General features: G+C 36.9%; 1 long non-coding RNA gene across 1 annotated transcript in view; it reads right to left on the bottom strand.

Moving 5' to 3' along the window:
- LOC136009148 (uncharacterized) overlaps positions 1-14,148 on the bottom strand; it is a 38,822-nt gene extending 24,674 nt beyond the window's left edge. Inside the window, exon 1 of the long non-coding RNA XR_010610361.1 lies at positions 13,988-14,148. This is a non-coding gene — a long non-coding RNA (uncharacterized LOC136009148). The remainder of the gene's footprint in view (positions 1-13,987) is intronic.
- Positions 14,149-20,493: the final 6,345 nt, after the last annotated feature.

Here is a 20,493-nt window from a genome sequence, read left to right as displayed (position 1 = left end):
GCAATACAAAAAAAAAATAATAATTTCTGGAACATATCTGGCTTTGGGTTGGAGGAGTATCATGTCTAATACTTGGGTACAACAAGTCCTAGACAACATCTTGGAAAGGAACCCTCTTAGACTCATGGCTTACACAGTATAACAACCTGTCTGACGCTGCTAAATTATATGATCTCCAACTGACATTTTCAAATTAGTTTTAGTATGTATAGTCACTTACTATAAAATATTTTAAGAGCGGGTTTGTTCTCTGTGAAACTTTCAGCTGAAAAATGTACTTTTCGAGTTTTGACTAGTCCATTTTACATCCATAAATGGAGATATGGAGAAATGTAATGAATTATATGAAGTAGTTTTATGGCAGCATTACACTTAATCAGTCTTCTCATTCTATTTCTTGAGATGATGTATACATATGTGTGCGTGTATATATGCACATACACACGTATATACGTAATGTTCACCCCAGTTCAGCATCTACTTAAGAAAAGATTAATGGTGAGAAGCACTGTAGATGTCATTTGTCAGGTAGTTAACATGGGTATTAATATTAAATTTAATTTATTTATTGCCAAATCAGCAGCCTTTATTAAAACAGCAAAATTATGTTAAGAGAACAAAGTATGGATTGTATTCCCTGGCAATAGAGTTCAGGAAATGAAAAGTCCTTCGATCATATATAACATATAGAGTATTGTTAGTGCAGAAACCTTGTATAAACTTCTGTGACCCAGCTGCTGGTTATCCCTTCATTGTTTTAAAGTCATTATGAATTAGAGCTCTGCAGTTTAAATAGCATCAAATACATGAAATAGAACCCTTGTGCCTCAGTTAACCTTAAACAAGTTTCTGAAAGGAAGAAAGACAGATTTAATGGATGTGATGTCATTACACTATATCATACATGCCAGAAAGAAAGAACAGAATATAATAGAATATTAGGGCAACATAGGAAAGCCATTTTTTAGCTATTTAAAGCTTCAGAAAAATGAGCCAAACCTGTGAGGAAGAGGCTGAAGTGCATGTAGTAATGCACCCTAAAACATCAAGATACTTAAATTTTTCCATCGTTTTCAGCATTCTATGTTAAAAATCTGATGCTGTTCCAAGAATACCCAGAAAAAGCACTTAACTGCTTTCGCAACCTGATACTGTACCCACTGAAGTTCACAGTGAAATCTTAATTTACTTTATTGCATTGTTCTGCTCCACTTTCTAACTGGCTTCAAAGGAAATGGGCCTTCAGTTGCAACAAATATTTGCATGGCTGTTTGCAATATCAACAGCCCTTTTTGAAATGACTACTGCCCAAGCTTTAACTCAGACAGTAAATGCAGGAATGACTATGTGATCCATATGGACTCTGTGTAAGTTTCATGAAACCATAGGGAGATTTCCATTGATTTCAACTGGAGGTTACTAGATGATGCTGGGGATACATGACCTTCTGACTGGACACTTTTTAGCCCATTTGTTATGTTTTCCTTTTTTCACTTTCATTCTAAAACAAACAGATTTGAAATCATCTGATGCTGGAGTCCTGTATATGGCATCAGGGACATGCTGTTTGGTAGAGAAGTCTACATGGTTTAAGGTTTTAACGTATTTACCTTCTTCATGCAAGTCAGACAGATTGATAAAGTGCTCTGAATGGATAATCGAGCCTGACAGCTAAGAAGATCTGTCATCATTTAAGCAGAGCACTCAGGAAAAGGTTAGCTGCCTTTTAGAACTGTAACAAAAATTCTGAAGATTAAGGAAAGAGTTCTGAAATCTCTTATAATACCACTGACAAGAATGCTTTCATTTTGCTAGACAAGTCCAACTTTTATCTTTCATTGTCATTTCCATTATCAAATGATCTCTATTCTGAAAAGGAATGACTAGTTATTGATTCAAATGTCAGCACCTTAAATGTTGTTAGCCACAAACAGCATCAAAAAGAAAGGCCACTGCATCAACACTATTGCACATTCTCGCTCTGCAGGACTGCAACTCCTTCTATTCTGTCTAGGCAGGCTTGTGGCTCAGCAAAACCATGAATCTTATAATCATTCATATCTTTATCCTCAAAAAACCTCTGCTGTTCTTCTTACCCTTATTTTAGAAGCAGGCAATACGTGTCTAGGATGCAGACTGCAGTGAAGCATAGGATTATCTGAGCCAGCTTTTTCTATCACAATGATGGCATGAGCAGCAATGTAGCTGCAGCAGTATGGGAGTTGGTGCAGGTCAATATGCCCTTAGGAGAAGGAAGGACACAAGATGCTTCATGCTTGCATTAAGCATTGTAAAGCTAATTCAAGTATATCCCAAGCTATGTGACCAAATCAACAGTGGATCTAGAACTGAACTGAAGACTCCAAGTCAAATGATTCATCAGTTCTTTCATGCTGTGATTAGCTTGAGATGTTCGAGCATTGTGCAGCACAGAGTTTGTTATGGATTATTTCTTCCTGTCCCATGACTAGCTGATAGTGTGCAGCCTAGTCACAGAGGTAGGCACTGAGGAAGCAGCAAGAACATACACAGGGTCCTCTCTTAATAGCTAACAGCTTAATGTTACAAAGCGACATATGCATATAATAAATGACAAGATTGACTATGACAAAGTAGAGTGATAAATGTCTTCTATGCAAATGGTTCTGGGGACTCCTATGAACTAGCCCGCATTTTTGGCCTCCAGGAGATTGCTAAATTTCGAATTATCAATATGAATTCGTTAGACATCCACACACATGATCTGGAGACTGAGCTATCTGTAACCCTCCTGTTCCATCTCTAATTCTAAAGATCACTTTCTGGAAGCTCTGAAAGAAAAAACAGTGAGTTATTTCTTTCCTTTATTTCTCTTTGAACTACCTCCCATGGATTGCACGAGTGAAAGGCAAAATCTAGACCTTATTTCCTACAAAGAAAGGTATATATTTAGTTTCACTAGAAAGTGCTGATCTACACTGTCTTGCAAAATTTAGCCCTGTAAGAAGGAGACAATAAAAACTAGCAGATTTATGCCTCATAAAACGGGAGTGTTTCAATCAGATCCAAATTACTGTTTTCCTCATGCAGCAACAAGAATGGCTAAAGGTAAAGTTTTTTCTTTGTTTTTAGCCATCTAGTCCATCTCCTGAATAAGGGCTTCTTTTGAGCACAAAAGTGCGTCTGGAAAATGTCAGCTAATGTATTTCAAAGTTACTATGTGAAAATAAAACCCCAGAACATATTTTTTTTTATGAAATCTTCCGAGAAAATTCACTTCCGAGACCTGGCTTGAGAATGAGCAGGAGACATTTTTCAGCCCCAAATAATTTTATGAGAAAGGTTTAAATGTTTGGAAAATATGTTGGAACTGTAATTTCTCCCTTAACCAATAGCCTCAGTGATGAATTACATGACCGATGGAGTAAATCTATGTGTATACACACGTATACACATCATTTCATTTGTTTACCTTTGGATCAAAAATAGATGCGACAGCATTTGTTTTATCATTTTCGATCCCCCTGAGGCATTGTGACATTTGGTACATTTATTTTTCCTGTTAAGAGATGATTCTTTAATTGTTTGAAGCAGGTGGAGGAAATATTTAGCAGAATGTTTATACTATGACAACTATACATCGGGGAGGGAAAGGGGGAGTGTGTTTGAACATGCACAGAAAGCCAGAAGTTGATTACATTTCTTTCTTCTGCACAGCCCAACATACAATCTAGACAGAATCTCTGTCCCTGGTGGAGCTAATAACAAATATATAGATTTCATATTTATGTACCTGGGGCCATAGGCATCTTGTCATTAACTTTCTGCACCTCACTCAGGTGTGAGTACTTAGAAATGCAGGCAGACTGCTCACTGTCCAGCTTTGAACACTAAGCTTGACATTCTTCCTCACAGTTAGCAGGAAAAGGTAAATTTCTCCACAATTCCTTTCTAAGGTATCAACAGTAAAAGCCTGTCATGTCATGTTCCCTTCCTTCCCCCTTCCCCTTCCCCCCCTTACTCCTTCGTAGTTTAGGTTAGGAAACTTAAAAGAAAGGTCCCTGTGCATACAAAAAATAGCTGCCTAAAATACAGCGCTTAAAACTCATCTCTGTGCTTTGGATAATGTCTTCTATGCTCTTGTTTGGATATGTTTTCTGATTTGCAGTACACAGAACAGACACACACAGGTGACCTCCTAAGCTCCAGTGTTCTCCCTCCAAACTGGACAAAACCGAAGGAGCTGAATTAAAACACGGCTGTGAATGACAGGAGGGCACGTTAAGTCCAGCAAGGAGAACATAGGAAAATCAACTTTTGTTCTGCTAGTGATGTGCTGCTAAAAGGATGTGGTAGAATAACAGGTCTTAGTCATACAGCTATGGCTGAATCCCGACCTATTCTCGTTTATTGCTCTGTAATGAAATTTTATGACTGCTCTTTCAGTCCTTTAGCAGATGGGACCTCTGTATAACTGCATACCTTAAACTCCTAAGGGATTTATCAGGATGGCAGTGTGAAGGGATTTACCTCTATCTTGCTTCTCCAAGGCAGCCCTTATCCACTTATTGTTTTCAGCAAACCTGTTTTCTGGGGAAACTCCAAATTTAAATCTGCTTGGCACAGAGCTAAAAATGCCATATCAGGAGTTTTCCTGAACTCTTCTCTTCTTAGACCAGTGAATAGAACACATCTTTCCTCTGGTCACTGGGCATTATAAACATGTATTTCTTTTATTCTAAGGTCAATTCATGTTTAAATATTGATATGGGAACTTCAACACCTCTCATATGAGAAAATGCCATACAAAATCAGCAACTACAGTGTTACTGATTAGTAGTTACAGGGTAACTACTTCACTCAGAAAGAGGAGGAGTTTGGACTCCCAGCTTCTGAAACAATTATTTTATTCTCCCTGAACTATTAAGTAAAAGGACAACATAATTTCCATCAGTAATACAGCATATTTCTAACTATACTTTTTGCTTTGTATATTCATAATATGAATATTATGGTTAGCACAACCTGGAATAATTTAGTTTCTGATTTGAATGAGGAAGAACAGAGGCACTTTTATTTGATCTGAATCAATTACAATTTTTTGTTGGTTTGTTCATATACAAAACCAGTTTGAATATTCAACCAATTTGCTACTTACATGAACTTACTGTTTGAATAATCATTACCAATAGTAACTTTGTCCAGCTAGACAGCAAGTAAACAGTTAATTGGGTAATGCTGTTTGCAAAGCATGCACATATATAAGGAAGCCAAGACATATGGCATAGGCATCCACAAAAAGAGAGTTAATATTATCTATAACAAATGATGGAATTTGCAGCTCTTCAAACTTCATTCAAAGTTTTTTGCCACTAATATCGCCAAGGCTATAATTCTTTCCGTAGTACTTTGCTCTTGTTTACAACTGAGAAGATTTGCAGCACAAGTTACTGTTTCAGAGAAGTAAAGCTGATGCAATCTGTCCCAGAATAATTTCCGTATTTCTAGATCAAAGACATACATGTAAATAGAAAACCCCTGGATTAATAATTTAGTCCATTCAATGATATGACACATTTTTTGTGGAAAAGATTTTTGTGATAGAAATGCCCTGATGATATAAAGGAGATTATTTTAAGTAGCCTCTAGAGAGCTATTGTGTAACCCATATTTAAAAAGTAAAAATAATAATTTGCAAGGTATCTAGTTCTTAACAGGGTCCACTAGAACCGCAGAGATCTGCCCTGTTTTACAGGAGTCTGTATACTGTACCAGGTATCATACCACTCCACCCAATAAGCTGACGAAAATGTTTCCCTGGAATTTGAACCTTTTTGCAGAATAGACATGGGAAAAGCAGTTTGATTTCATTAAAGCATTTTTTTTTTCCTCAATAGAGCTGACTTCTGCTTCATAGCTCACTAGCAGTAACAAATTTTCCTCCGGACACCATCGCATATTCTCCCTGTTACTGAAAAGATGGGAGCTGGCAATTTATCTTTTGTTTCAGCTGCACATGTGCCTTTCTCCAGAAAAAGAAAAAAGATTCCCCCACCCCACCCCCCTCACCCCAACCTATTTATAGAAAGTTTAACTTCTTTAGCTATCTTTACCTACTTATTTTCATTTTTTTCCTTAGTATTGCCCCAAGATCTGGTGTGCTTGCTCTGGTTTTAAATAACAAAATGACATCATGGAGGCTGTGACGCAACAAGAAGACAAGATCAAAAATCAGAAATCTAGAGTCTATCCTTAGCTTTGCCAATGAGCAGCTCTGAAATTTTTGACCACTCTGCTTCATTCTTCAGTCTTCCAGAAAATTTTTACTTTTATCTACTTAAAAAATAAGCTGCAATGGTACAGTCTTCTGCTGGATATGAGTGTTTAGCACAGTGGGGCTGTGATCTCATTTGAGTCTGTTAGACAAGATAGTACTACAAATAAATCACCATAATAATATTCTTATGTGCAGTTAAGATTAAACCTAAAGTTACGTTATTGAAGTGTCATCTTGGTTCCTGTGATATTTGTCTGGAACTTTCTTCTTACAGTATAACAAATGTGCTTCAACTCCATTGGCCAGCTTCTTCCTCTAATGCAGACAGCTTAATGGATTTTTCTTAAGCCCAGTACAGCTTGTTTCTTAGTATTAATTTCAACTTCAGGTTATTGTGCAAATTATGTCCTAGCTGGAAATTGAACCACGTTGACCACTGAAAAAGAAAAGCCTAATATATGACCTGTATTAGACAAATTTGCCCAGCCAGCAAAGTACAGTCAGATTGATTTTCACTCTGTCATAATAAGACAGTTTGTTAGACAAGTTCTCCACCCAGTGGCTGCAAGTATTCATGGGAGCAAGGACATGATCCCCAGTAGAATATTAGAAAAACGCTGCAGATGCAAATCCTAATATATGCCTCCATTGACTCGAAGGAAGACAGGCAAAGGATGTAAGGATGTTTCCTTCATTTAGACCTAAGCAATCTATAAAACAAGATGCTTAGGGCATTTAAGACAAAAAATAGACATAAGTACAAAAGATGCAACCTTTGCCTCTCTCCCCCCTGAAACCTAAAACCTGCAGCAACATACTCTACAATTTCTGCTTTTTTTTTTTTTTTTTTTTTTAGAATTATTTATCTACATGGGTTGGGAACTGTGGTTGGGGTTTTTTGTTTGCACATTTGCTTTCAGCACAGAACTGTGAGTCAAGCATTCCATTTCCTACCTGCCGTCAACATTTTACAGCTTTCCTGAGAGTTTATAACATTCTAGCTCCCCTAAAACCAAAACTGAAGCTGAATTCTCATGTTTTTTTCCAGTTAAACACTACTATTTCTGCTCAGAGCATGTTCAAGTGTAGCTTGGATACTCATTTTTGTTATAGTTAAAAATCAAAATAATTTTTTTTTTTGGTTAAATATTTGGAAAACTTGAAATGGAAACATGGTATGTAAAGCACATTTTCATAGAATTATAGAACTGTTTAGGTTGGAAAAGACCTTTAAGGTCATCCATTCTAATCTTTAACCTAATATTACCAAAGAGTAGAAATCTTTTTATACAGCACTGACAATTAACCCTCCACACCCAAATTCTCCTTTCCTGTGTTCTCCTCCCCCCAAACACATAAAATTCAAAACTATTCTCTTTTCCCTTTATTTTTTTGTTACCAATCTTTTATAAATACAGTGGTAGGGGAGAAGGGGCAACTTGCAGGTTGGGAGGAATTAGCAAATGTATGGCTAGCTCTACAAATTAGAAAGGTCAGACAGTTTAGAAAAAGCAGCTAGCATTTATGTATGTGTGTGGAAAATATGTCTTTTCATATTTTTTTAAATGAAATTGTGAACAGGAACCTTACACCACAGATTTTAAATGTAACAGAGATTTCAGTGAGAGTGAGATGCAGTCTTACTTCAAATCTCCTTTCTTCTTTTTTACTAGAATATGATTCATGATTAATTTAGTGTAAGGAATTTAGTATCTCTCAATCAGAAAAAAGTGCAGAACTAGTAACTGGAAGCTGAAGTTTCGCTTCATAGAGCTTAAGCCCATTCAGACAGCAGCCTCGCCTCGACCTCCCATGCAAGCTGGACTTAGCCCTGGGAGAAGCAGCCCCAGGTCCCCGCTGAGCTTACAGGTGTCACCCAGCTGCTGCAGGAGGAATCCTCTTCCCACGCAGGGAAGAGCACTGGCTTTGCAAACTGTGAGCCGACTTCACCACCTCGTGGCAGCGCAGGGGAAGGCTTCGGGCTACTGCCTACGATGAAATCCCAGAACACTGTTTTGATGCACAAATGCTGCCGAGCAATTCTATGCCAGAATTAGGGCTATCTAATTGCACAGAGTCCGCATTTCAGTGCAAGTATTGCCCCCCAAAAACATATCCTTGTTTCGATAAGTGATGAGTAAATAAACTGTCCTTTCTGTATCCCCCATGATAGATACTATACAGATACTAATAGTTCACATTTATTCCCTACAATGACCAATAAAGCTACTTGACATTCAGATATCTTTCATAATTTCACTCCAGGTGACTGAGAAATTTTGACTTACCCATCAAAAATATTGTGTCATAATGCCTAGCAATGCTTTGCAGTGTGCAACATCAAAGAAGACACTGTACTTTTACAAATCTGTATTCAAAGACACAATCAAGACATCTCTGAGAAAAAGTTCTAAATCCTGTACAAAACAATGATCAACTTGCAGTCATATTTGGTGCATCACAATATTTATGCTTATCACTGTGTCTGGTAGTCTCTACCCTCAGTGAACAGCTCTAATACTAATTTATACTCTTTGATTTACCCTGCAAAGTCCATTTAGCTAAGATACAGCTTCATGACCTGAAAAAGATTTGTATTTCCATCTACTGTGCTGCTTAAGAACTAAGAATTATTAGCCAGATTATCGCTGACTGAGACAGAGTTATATGGACATGATATTAAAGAAGATATCATAACCTCACATTTATGATTCTAAACAAAGAAATTCAGGATAATTTCTTGAGGTATTGGTTGTGTTCTAACCCAAACTGCAAACTCCTACATTTAAGTTTTTATTTCTACAAAGAAGATAGCTCCCATGGCTTTCCCCTAGATTCCAAAGGGTTCCTGTCCATCTCATAAATTTATACATTCAGTTTTCTAATTTTGTTGGGTTTTTTTCTTTGTTTGTTTGTTTGGTTGTTTTTTTGTTTTTTTTTTTTTTTTGATTGACCACTTCCGCTTCGATATTCAAGGGGTTGAATAGTTGACCAGTTGCTGCTGCAAATGGCATAGATGACTTTGGATAGTGAGTACCAGCACAGGCATCTGCAACCGTCATAATTTCTAAAATGGGTTTTCTAGTGGTGCAGAGTTCCAATTTGTTTCTCTTCTCTCCTGCTTTTGCAATGGAGAGCAACATAAACAGTGTCTGACAGGTGTGATACAAGTTAGCCAGTTGCAGTATATTTTAATTGCCAGGGGAGAAAAAAAGCCTTGGAAGTGATGAGAACCACCTCTCCATGGGACATTATCACTTAGATTTGAGATGTGCACCCTTTGTTTGAATGTATCCCCTATTTTATTCTTGTAGACATTTTTCTGCTAATACCTCCTTCTTCTAATACCTTCTGCTAATACCACTTTATTATGACTATCAAAAGAAAAGTTTGGTCCTCATTCTCATGGTTACATGGTATGCAGGGTTAGCTGAAAACCCTTCAGATAAAACCTCGAGAAGATACCTATCCTGAAAATACAACATCAGATAAAAAAATATGCAATGCAAGTGGACGTTTTGGATAGATTTTTGGTTGTTTTGGGGCTGGTTTTTTTACTGACTGCACTTTTATAATGCTTTTTGTGAGACATGTTAATACTTCCATATTCATATATCTTTGACCACTAATACTGATAACCTCCTGGTGTCAGTACGGCTCTACTGCAATACATCTCCCTTTGCAAAATCCTGAATAGAGATTAAAACACTCCATGTTTGAATATGACAGCTAAATACATTGGTTAGAGACTGGGACTTCAGTATGTTAGATGAGTTTCTTAGCATTATTAAACAGATTACTCCTTTACATTCAGATCCTTTGCAAAAATGCTTGTTCTACCTACACTCTGTGCTATTGCCACGGTTCTGCTTATGAAAGTGATACCTTGCTAGTGCTCTCTGTACAAAATGGCCACTAGTGGGCATGTAATTATTCTAGCAAAAATATGCTGATTGCCACTGTATTTATTTCACTTGATGTGCAAAATGACAACAGCAGTAAAACAAATGTTTGCACCCACCCTAAGCCAGCTACTGGTGTTCAGCTCCCTTCAGCCCAGACCCAGTTAGTAAAAAGCAGCAGCATCTGAATCAAACTGTCCTGAGGTATTGCTTTTCTTTCACTCAAACAACAGCTACATGCATCAAATCATGAGTCTCATTGATCAGTCACTTCCTAAACTGTGATTATTTATGTCAGTTCAGAAGCACAGGAGGCCATGGCGGATTTGTTTATCTACAGGAAAGCTGGCTAATCCTATAATTTACCACCTGTCCAGATTTCTACTGATCTTGTTAGCAACGCAATGTGCAGGAGTGTCCCCTCTTCTGTTTTTTATCTTGTTCCCTCTCTCTAGTAAAACAAGAAACAGGGTGTTTTCCTCGTCCCTTTACAGCAACTTGGGATGAAAGAGAACTGGAGGAGTATTCTTGCACATTAACTGGAAGGGGTGAGAAGGAAGACAGCTATGTGGGAAAGGAGATGGCTATATGTGAGGTAAAGGGCTATACTGAATCCTGAACAGAAATTATTCCAGTAATTGAGGGAGATAGAAAAGGGATTGGGTACTGTTCTCCTCCTTGAAGGGACAGAAAAGGAATTGGGTACTGTTCTCCTCCTTGAAGTCCTGAACCCAGAGCTGCCACTAACTCTCCCAGGCCTGCTTTTTCCCTTGCCCTTTTCCCCAAAACTATCCCAATATTGTATTTTACCAAAAATATTGAGATACATTAAATCAGTTCTAGGACAGCCAAGTGGAATGGGAAACTCTTATGCTTCATTGACATAAATGAAATTTAAGCTAAGAAAAGTTCTTAAAAGTGCCTTATCTGAAATTCCATATAATGGCTCAGACTGCAAAGACCATTAAGCGACTTTTAACATAGCATAGCAGGTAAGGCTTAGACAAACTTCTGTGGTAACAAGTCTACTACTTCTGGACCTTAAAAAGTCCTTCACATACTGCAGAACTCCACAACAAGTGCTGAGATCTTTCCACACTGTTCTCAATGAAGCAATGGTTTAAACCCCTCTTTGCATAATTCTCAAAATCCACTTATCAAAATCATGTAGAAATAAACTTTAAGCACAGAATAGCAAGTCCTAAGCTGATGTGTATTGTTGCATGGGGAGGAGGGGTGGATACCACTGGGAAAAATAGGGTGTCTTTTGGCTTTAAAAGAGGCTTAGGACCACTTTAAATAAAGCAACTGGATAATGTGTTTGTTCTCAGGAATACTGCATACAAATAGCTATTGTTCTAAATTACCAAGTTGTAGCTCAAAATTGTTAACCATCACACAGTTGCTGTAGAATCATTTAATTTTATTTCTAAGCATTTTATGGAAAACAATTCTGGTCTTTTTTTTCCAGTTTTATTGCATAGAAAACAAATGTCATTTTGGCATTTAACAAGCTAGTCAGGGACTTAACGTTGGCAAAATCCATGGATGTCTTTCCCACAGGGCTCATGATATACTAAGCTAAACTTCCATTACAGAAAACTGTTTCCAATAGATCAATTTTTCAAAGAGACTTTAATAATAGTTTGGCAGTACATTTATTCAGCAGGGGGCTCCTAGACTATCAGAAGATCCCAGAGTCTGGAACTATTTTATTGCTTTCCTTTGAAGGAAAACAATAGTAGATGGTTCACTGAAGCATTAATATTGCCTCAGAAGCCACACAGAAATCTTGACTAAAGCTGTAGAATAATTGGTACTTCCAAGATGAAGATGATGAAAGTTTTGCGGAGGTACAGTCACAGCTGAGTATGTTCATTTGGACTACAAAATAAGTCAATAATTGTTTGCTCATCACAACTAATCCTCTAAGATTATATAGATTTTTTTTCCTACATAAATCATAAATAATCTGCTGGTATTTCTGTCAAAATTGTAGGCTGCTTAAACTGATGTTACAGGCAACATACCTTACATAGCAAAGTTCATGCTTACAAATGTAAGGAACCTTAAGGAAAAGTCTGCATTGCTTATGGTTAAACTGACAAGTGGCTGGTGGGAGAGAAGTGATTTAGGGATTGAAACTGATCAAAGTAGGATCAGTGGGATAGACATAGTTGAGGCTGGCAAGAATTTAGAGCTGCCTTGTATTTAAAATGGAATTATAGGAACCCAGTTCTTCTAAAATTCTTTGTAATCTGTATTTTATTTTTTGTCTTATACTTACTGTCTGCATTTGCTTGTAGTTCTGGAAACTCATCCACAATTCTAGGAATGCTTATTTAATTTACCTAAAGTGCTTCATTATTATTTAAAATAAACATAGATTCACATCTGTTTAAAGTGAAATTCAGTTTTCATTTCTAGCTGTAAGAAAAAATCCAGTCTAATGGCCTACACACCATTCAGCAGAAACCTCCAAATTTCTATAATCATAGTTTATGCTTATTTCTTAAATTAACAGTATAAGAAATCTGAACATCACTGGTACAATCACTCTTTCCATCAGCCTGTCAATTCTTGTCAATGAAATTACAGTCTGTCAGAGGTTCCAGTGTCACCAACAGGATTATTATTATAGAGAAAGAAATGCTGCAATACAGTGCTGAGGCTTCAGCACTAATCATAATATGAGTGCAAATACTGGTATCACACAAGTTAATATAGCACAGAAACTGCTTGTATTGTGAAGTCTGTGGATCTTCCTTTGATTCTCATCTCTTTCACTAGGCAGCAGGGTCACCTTTAGTGTATTGTGTTGTCACCTCTCATTAGTCACCCCAGTATTTCCACCTGTAAAACTGTGCTGTATGATATCCTTTAAGTTCATCAGTAGAAATACCATTCTTAGTAGAAGTTGTTAGTACAGTCTCACTCCAATTAATCTCTTGCTCCCAGCTAGCTCAGAAAAGGCACTTTAATTTACATGGGATTCACTGAAAACAATTGAAGGGCAAAAGCTACAAATGATATTTGGGAATGAAACATATTTCACCCACTTTAATGTAATGACTCATGTTAACAAAAGTGTTCACTGTCCTTAATGGATCCCTAACCCTGAAGTTTGATCTACCTCAGCTGGTCATGTGTTAGCCTGGATAGAATAAAAGGATCCAAAGAATTCAGAGGGAAGATACCTTTGTATTAACTTTAAACAAGGCTAGAGGCTCTGTCTCTAGAAACGTTTTAAAAAGCAACTTCCCATTAAACACTTTTTTTCCTTTTTGGGTTTTTGCTAATCTTCACCTTTAGCTATGTAGAATTATTCTAAGGAAGTCCTATATGAGACTTTAAACAGTTAATACTATCCTTTCTAGAGAATTTGGGATTAACTGATATGCTTTTTTAAAGTAATTTTAATTACTTTGAGGAAAATAAGACCAAAATTATGCTAAATAAAAGAAGAGAAGACTCAGAAATTATGAAGACTTTTTTGTGGTGTCAGTGGTCTGATGGGACCTTTGGTGTGAACTCACTGCTGAAGGGACAGCACAACACAACCATGTTGCTTGAGCTAACAAACCTGCGTTAATATCAAGGCTGCTTTGACCCTTGCTCCACACCACTCTCAGGCATACGATGCTCTCTTGATTAGTTAATCTACACCTCTCTTAGAACAGGTGAAAGAGGGAAACAACATACCCTCCCTCATTAAAAAAAAACCCGAAACACACTGAGAGAATAAAGACCACCTCATGTCAAGGTTAGCTATAGCTCCTGTATATCAGCTGTTCTTCAAATCTTTTTTTTGACTACGAATATTTCTTACCTGGGTCCTTTTTCCAGCCTGGTGTTAGTTATCCTTAGAGTGGAATAAGCATCCAGAGAGTTGCATGGTCCAAGAGACTGCAGAGAAATTAACCTTTTCAAAGCACAAATCAAGTTGAGGTGGAAGAAGAGAACTCAGAAGGCAGAAGAACTGAGTACTTTTTCTAGTAAATCTTTAACTCTTATTTCCAACATACCAATTTTGGTCTATACAATTCAAGTTCTGTGCTCCTCTTAACTTCTTGAAACATTCACCTCAATTCATGGTTTATACTAGTAGTATTTTGTTTGAACAATTCGACTTTTCCTGAGTTGCACAATTTCACATAAAACAGGCTAAGTTGGACTTCTACTCTATTGGAAATTAGGAGCACAGACTCTAGCCACAAAGATAAGGAGTCTCCATGGAAACACAGAGATCTAGCAATCTTATTTATATGTACACTTAGGTCTGATGTAATTTCCAACAACTTCATCAATCTGGGGATGATTTTTGAATCTTCCAGAATACCATTGCTCTCTGGACTTTTTCCAGAAAACCCAAATATTCTACCTGTCAGGTATAGTGTCCCCTTTCACTTCTGAAACTAAAAATGTCTCTAACAATATTCAAAAGGGGAATTTATAGATTTCAAGACATCCTTCAAGGTTGAGATCCATGAAGGTAATAGCTACATGCATTTTTGCTCTTCCTATGCTGTGTATCTATTTTATACATTACAGCATGAAAGCCGTAATGTAGCTGAAGGATAGCTACATCCTACAGTGAAAATATTGCCTCTCAAAATGTGAGCAGTAGCTCTTCTATCTCCTGTATAGACAGGGCTGCTATAAATAAAACATCTTTTGCCACTGCAGCATTTCTTCCAGTGTAAAGAAAGCTCACATGAAATTTTTACTGCACCTTGGATAGTGTCAAAGATCTGGCATAGTGTTCCAAATTAGTAATTTCATTATAATTAATCCACAAGGGATGCACTTACCCCAGAACTGCTGGCCTTTTGATCTCAGAGTATAACACTGTTGTATTATGGATGCCACAAAGGCTGCAGTGCTTAAATAATACAGTCCTTATGTCTTTTGCTTGTTTAAAATCTAAAGATTTGAAAAGTCAGTATAACAAATGATTGGAATACATAAAAATAACCTAAGTAGTATATAATAATAAAATGAATTTTATAATTGTGTGTTAAAAATACATACACATGGGAATATATGAACTTAGCTAATGTCATTATCCAAATCAAGACATACTAGGTATTTTGGAAAAATATGCACCTCCTTTTGACAGCAACGAGATTAATATCTTCATTTTAAGAAGCTACATAGAAAACTGCAGTTATTGATTTGACACTAACGTATTTGTCCTCTTAAAAACGTGGCTATTACATCCTTTAGAAATCTGGCCATAAAACTTATTACTTCTACTACTTATTGCTTCTAAGGCAGACAGTTCTGAAGTTCAAGATTTGTAGAAGGAAAAATATCTAGGCTGACTTAGCTGCTTAAAATTACTGAAATGTTGCAGTACCATAATGAGTTATAAAAAAAAAAAAAAATAAATCTGTATGGCCTTCTGTGTTATAATAGGTGGGGCTTTGTTTGCCTTTTTTCTTTTTGAAAAAGAGGTGGGGCAATCAAAATCCAAAGCTGAAACTTCAGATGAAATGATAGAGATTAACCAGAAACAGTGCTTACAGGTCTTCTAGCCTTCAATATTTTGAAAGCTTGTGCATGGATTTAGCCTTTGAATCTGTTGTGTTCTTTTGAGAATGTCTGGATTTTATTTATTTTATTCTTATGGTTATTAGTGATATATGATGAAAGGAATACATTTTACTAGTCTCTTGCACACTGTACACTATTATACATTAATATACTATTAGTAATGCTTTCTGGGTTCACTATATTGACATATATCATCATGATTTTTTAAGACAAGTAAACTGGAGTGAATTTATACTACCTGAGTAAACAGGAATATGAGAAGGTAACAATACCTCTAACAAAACCAAGCAACCAAAAAACAATGTATCATTTTTACTGAGGGGCAGAAGTAACTACTCTCCAAACTTCAGATTTTTTTGAAAAAGGTGCTTGTTTGGCCTCTACGTGGGGAAAACATTAAAAATGTTTCATCTGGCAAAGGCAAATCAACAGTGCTAAGATCATTCACCTCTTCCTTTAGCCCTGAAACATTGGAAAGTCTCTGAAATCTGCTAGGAGAAGTAATGCTGAGGGGACACACTAGATGTTTGTCATAAGATGGGAGCTATTTGCCTCCCTCAGCTGAAGCATGAATTGCTCTGTATACCACACGCACCTTTTTCATCTTGTCTATATCTGCTTTCCTTTTATTGTTCTTGCCTACATGCTAGTTAAAGATATACATCACACTCAGCACAGCAAAAACAGTTAAATGCTTGGTATTGCCTTTGCCTCAGGTTTGGTACCTTGGTGCCATGGGTTTGACTTAACACCCCACCTCTGCTCATCTATATTCCAGGATACTCTCAGTAGTTTAAAATTCAATCTATCTTGAATTATTCATGCTTAGTGCATCAGTGACTACTATATTATTCACTGGTCTAGTCAAACAATGCTGTCTTGGAGCAGTAGGGAAAGGAGGTCAGACTTGCATACAGCTCCGTGTGTTCAGTACTCTTTGGAACACAGGGACAGCACACACCTTAGGACACTACAACAGGAAGTGCTGTTTGTACTCAGATGCAAAGAGCAGGGTGAGGTATGAGATATTATTACCTATCTTATTATCCCTCTTATTGGTTTATTGGTTTCCTATTGTCTTCAGAAAATGCAGCTGTGCAGAGGCCAAGAGGTATTGGAATAACAGCTTATCATGCCAAACTTCTTGAAAAAAGAACGAATATATTCATTTAAGAGACATAGTACAGGCAGCAGCACTGCAAGTATCTCCCTTATGACTTGTCCATTTGCCACTGCTCAAGATTGCAGTAATTGTCTTCAGGGTTCAACGAACAGCTTCAACTCCCAGCACGTTAATCCTCTGATGAAATTAGAGGAACCATTATAGTTTACTATGTTACTAATGAAGTAGGCACCTTTAAAAAAGGTCCCTTCAGTAGACACTATTAGGCAAACCTGGAGGCTGAACTATTATATCTTAAAAGAGGCTTTCACTTCAGCTCAGTTCAGGTTTCTGATTCTGTGTTTCAAAAAATTATGACAGGCTGAAATATTCTGATTTTTTACTATCAGTTTCACTGTACCATTATCACTGGCAGTATTTTTTTCATGGCACTTAAACACTTGTCTTTGGAATAATTGAGGTCAAGTTCCAAGATACAAAGGTTCTTTTTACCTGCAGATTACCACCATGAAGAGATGGGCACTGGAAGAGTAACATTCAAAGGCCCACTTGAATAAGAAACAAAGCTGTGTTGGAAGAGAATGTAATTGTTCCTCTGATTGAATATGCAAAATGCCCCAATTATAAAACTGTATTTGGGTTTATTATTTATATTATTCTAACTTTAGAGTGAAGCAGCAGTTAGGAACATAGCCACTGCCAACCAAAAAGATATTTTTTGACTCCTTATTCTAAGGTCACCAATCAGAATACTGATCATCAAATAAACTATATGTATTTCTTTCATATTTTAGGTTTCAGGGTGGTTATTGGAGTACAATGATGCTCCTTTATCAAGGACAAAACCAGCACAAAAACTCAGTCAAAAATAACAGCTGTTAACTAGTTTTCTCAGAGGTTCAAGGAGGAATGAATACAAGCATAAGTACAAGCGGCATATGCGTTCCTGTTATATTTTCATTATTAAGCCTCTGTATTTTTTTTCTTTCCAGTAGGACATGCATGACTTTGTTCTCAGTGCAAGCACAACTATTCCATTAGGGTAATTGCATAGAGAGGCAATTCCACCAATCACCTTGTTTAAATCTAAATATATGATGGGGGCCAGATTACCCTAAAATGCAAGCAACTGACTCTCATGCTGCAAGCCCTCCTGTCTCTGCTGACTGTTGGATTGTTGTATTTCAGCAAAACATACCATCTATCTTACTTTCTGACTCACGCTTTGTGATTCAAAACCTGGGCACTGTAAAAATCAATACCAGCTTATTAGAGGTTGAATCTAAAATTACTTTACTCAGGAACTGCCAGAAATAAAGTTTATCTTCTTAGGCAACTGCTAGCCATTAAAAACCATTACATGCACAATATTATTCCTTTCATTTAAGTGCTGCAGATACATTACAGGACATCTTTTGATTCTCAAAATGTAGGCAACTCATTTGGATTCATATTTGCTTTCACTCAAAAAAAAAAAAAAGTCTTGGAATAGCTAATGTTAATTATGAAAAATTCAGATGAGAAAAGTCTATGGTCAGAGCTCATCTATTTGTTTTCTCAGTGGTTTCTGCCCCCAAGAAAGATATTAAATACAGAAAACTATCTCTGTGAGTTGTGCAGGAGACTTTGCCAAACTCTTAAAGTAGGCAAAATCAATAATGCAATGCTGGGAAATTACAAACACGTATATTTGCATAGCACATAATGTGTAAAATATGTAACTCACACACACACACCCCGTCCAGGTTTATTTGTGTGCATTGATTCTTCTTATTGTGGAAGCAGTGAAAAAATATCAACATCATTATCTGAATTGCTTGAAGGAGTCCAGCGCAGAGCCACAAAGATGATTAAGGGAGTGGAACATCTCCCTTATGAGGAGAGGCTGAGGGAGCTGGGTCTCTTTAGCTTGGAGAAGAGGAGACTGAGGGGTGACCTCATCAATGTTTACAAATATGTAAAGGGTAGGTGTCAGGATGATGGAGCTAGGCTTTTTTCAGTGATATCCAGTGATAGGACAAGGGGCAATGGGTGTAAACTGGAACATAGGAAGTTCCACGTTAACATCAGGAAGAACTTCTTTACTGTAAGAGTGACAGAGCACTGGAACAGGTTGCCCAGGGGGGTTGTGGAGTCTCCTACACTGGAGATATTCAAGGCCCGCCTGGACAAGTTCCTGTGTGATGTACTGTAGGTTACCCTGCTCTTGCAGGGGGGTTGGACTAGATGATCTTTTTAGGTCCCTTCCAACCCTTGGGATTCTGTGATTCTGTGATTCTGTAATTGCTGATTTCGAGATAAAAAATTATGAAGGAGATGAAAATCAATCCACTGATTGGTAGAGATAAACAATCAGAATATCAAAAATGCATTTCTGAACACTCTAAGTGACAGGAGAGAGGTGTGAAAAGTAAGATATCACAACTTTAATAAAAAAGGCAGGTTATTACAGAATATGTTTGGAAATAAAATTCTAATTTAATTCCGTTATACTTACTGATGGAGGAACTTACCTTTCATCACTTGCTATAAGGATGGTCTAATGTTCAGGTTTATCAATAATGTTCTGATGGATTTTTCAGGGACAGATTTTGATGCTCACTGAAAGTAATACCGTTTTCAGAAGCATTTAATGTGATACTAATTTTTTTCCTATTTTTTGGATGTGATGATGGAGCAAGGCCACTGCAGTTGGAAGGTCCTTTAACTGCCAGTAGCAGTTAAAGAATCTCCCTCATCACAGCAGTCTGTTATCCTGGCATTCAGACGGCCCAGCTGCCTTCAGATGGGTTTTATTTTGTGTCTATGTAGCCATAGTACAGTCTTTGTTTTGAGAGTAAGGGACTAAGTGCCATAATCCAGGTAAAAAATGAGTGTTTAGTTTGTGCCCACAATGATACATATATAGTCATTTAAATAAGTATGACCAAACTCTAGTAATTCAAATACTACAAATATTTCAAAGACATGAGTAGAAAGTGGCATTTGGGTGAAGTTTTGTATAGTCACCTTTTTCTTCTCCAGCTTAAGCACAGTTACTATTTGAATTAGCCAAAACAAAACATTTTTAAACAGAAACAAAAAAATTTTGTTATACCAATTTTTTATACGATAATATTTACGTATAGTAACTGCAAGTAGAGAAGTGAATGTTACATAGGAATAAAGAGGCAAAAAATCATCTTTCACTTCTTATTTAAAGAATAGTCAGCTAAAAAATATATCATTTAGTTAAAATCTATTGTTCTTCACCAAAACAACTGTGAACACTTCTCCCCCTGAACCTTTCCTAAAATCTCTGGCTGTTACAGTGCAAAATGCTGTAACATTAATCTGACAATAGTAATGTTCTTCCAGTAGGAAATCAACAGCCAGGTATTTCCAAATCCCATTAAAATCATGCAGCATATGTTTTGCAGCAGAACATGGTTACACATAATTAAACTTTCATGAGTAAATACAAAGGCATATCAATTAAGAGACCCCATGCATGTGAGAAGTCAAGGTTTGCAGTGAATTACAGCTCAGGTCTGTAAAGTGGAGAAGCACTTCTGGCACTGCACCCATGTTGCTCACAATGGCAACACTGACAAAGGATGAAAGCCAGTGAATATTGAGCAGAGAAATGATGGAAGTATTTCTATGCTTAGTATAAA

The sequence above is a fragment of the Lathamus discolor genome, chromosome 2, assembly GCF_037157495.1.
Source record: "Lathamus discolor isolate bLatDis1 chromosome 2, bLatDis1.hap1, whole genome shotgun sequence".
NCBI classification, from domain to species: Eukaryota; Metazoa; Chordata; class Aves; order Psittaciformes; family Psittacidae; genus Lathamus; species Lathamus discolor.
Note: the sequence above shows the minus strand (reverse complement) of the source record. Positions and strands in the feature narration are given on the sequence as shown.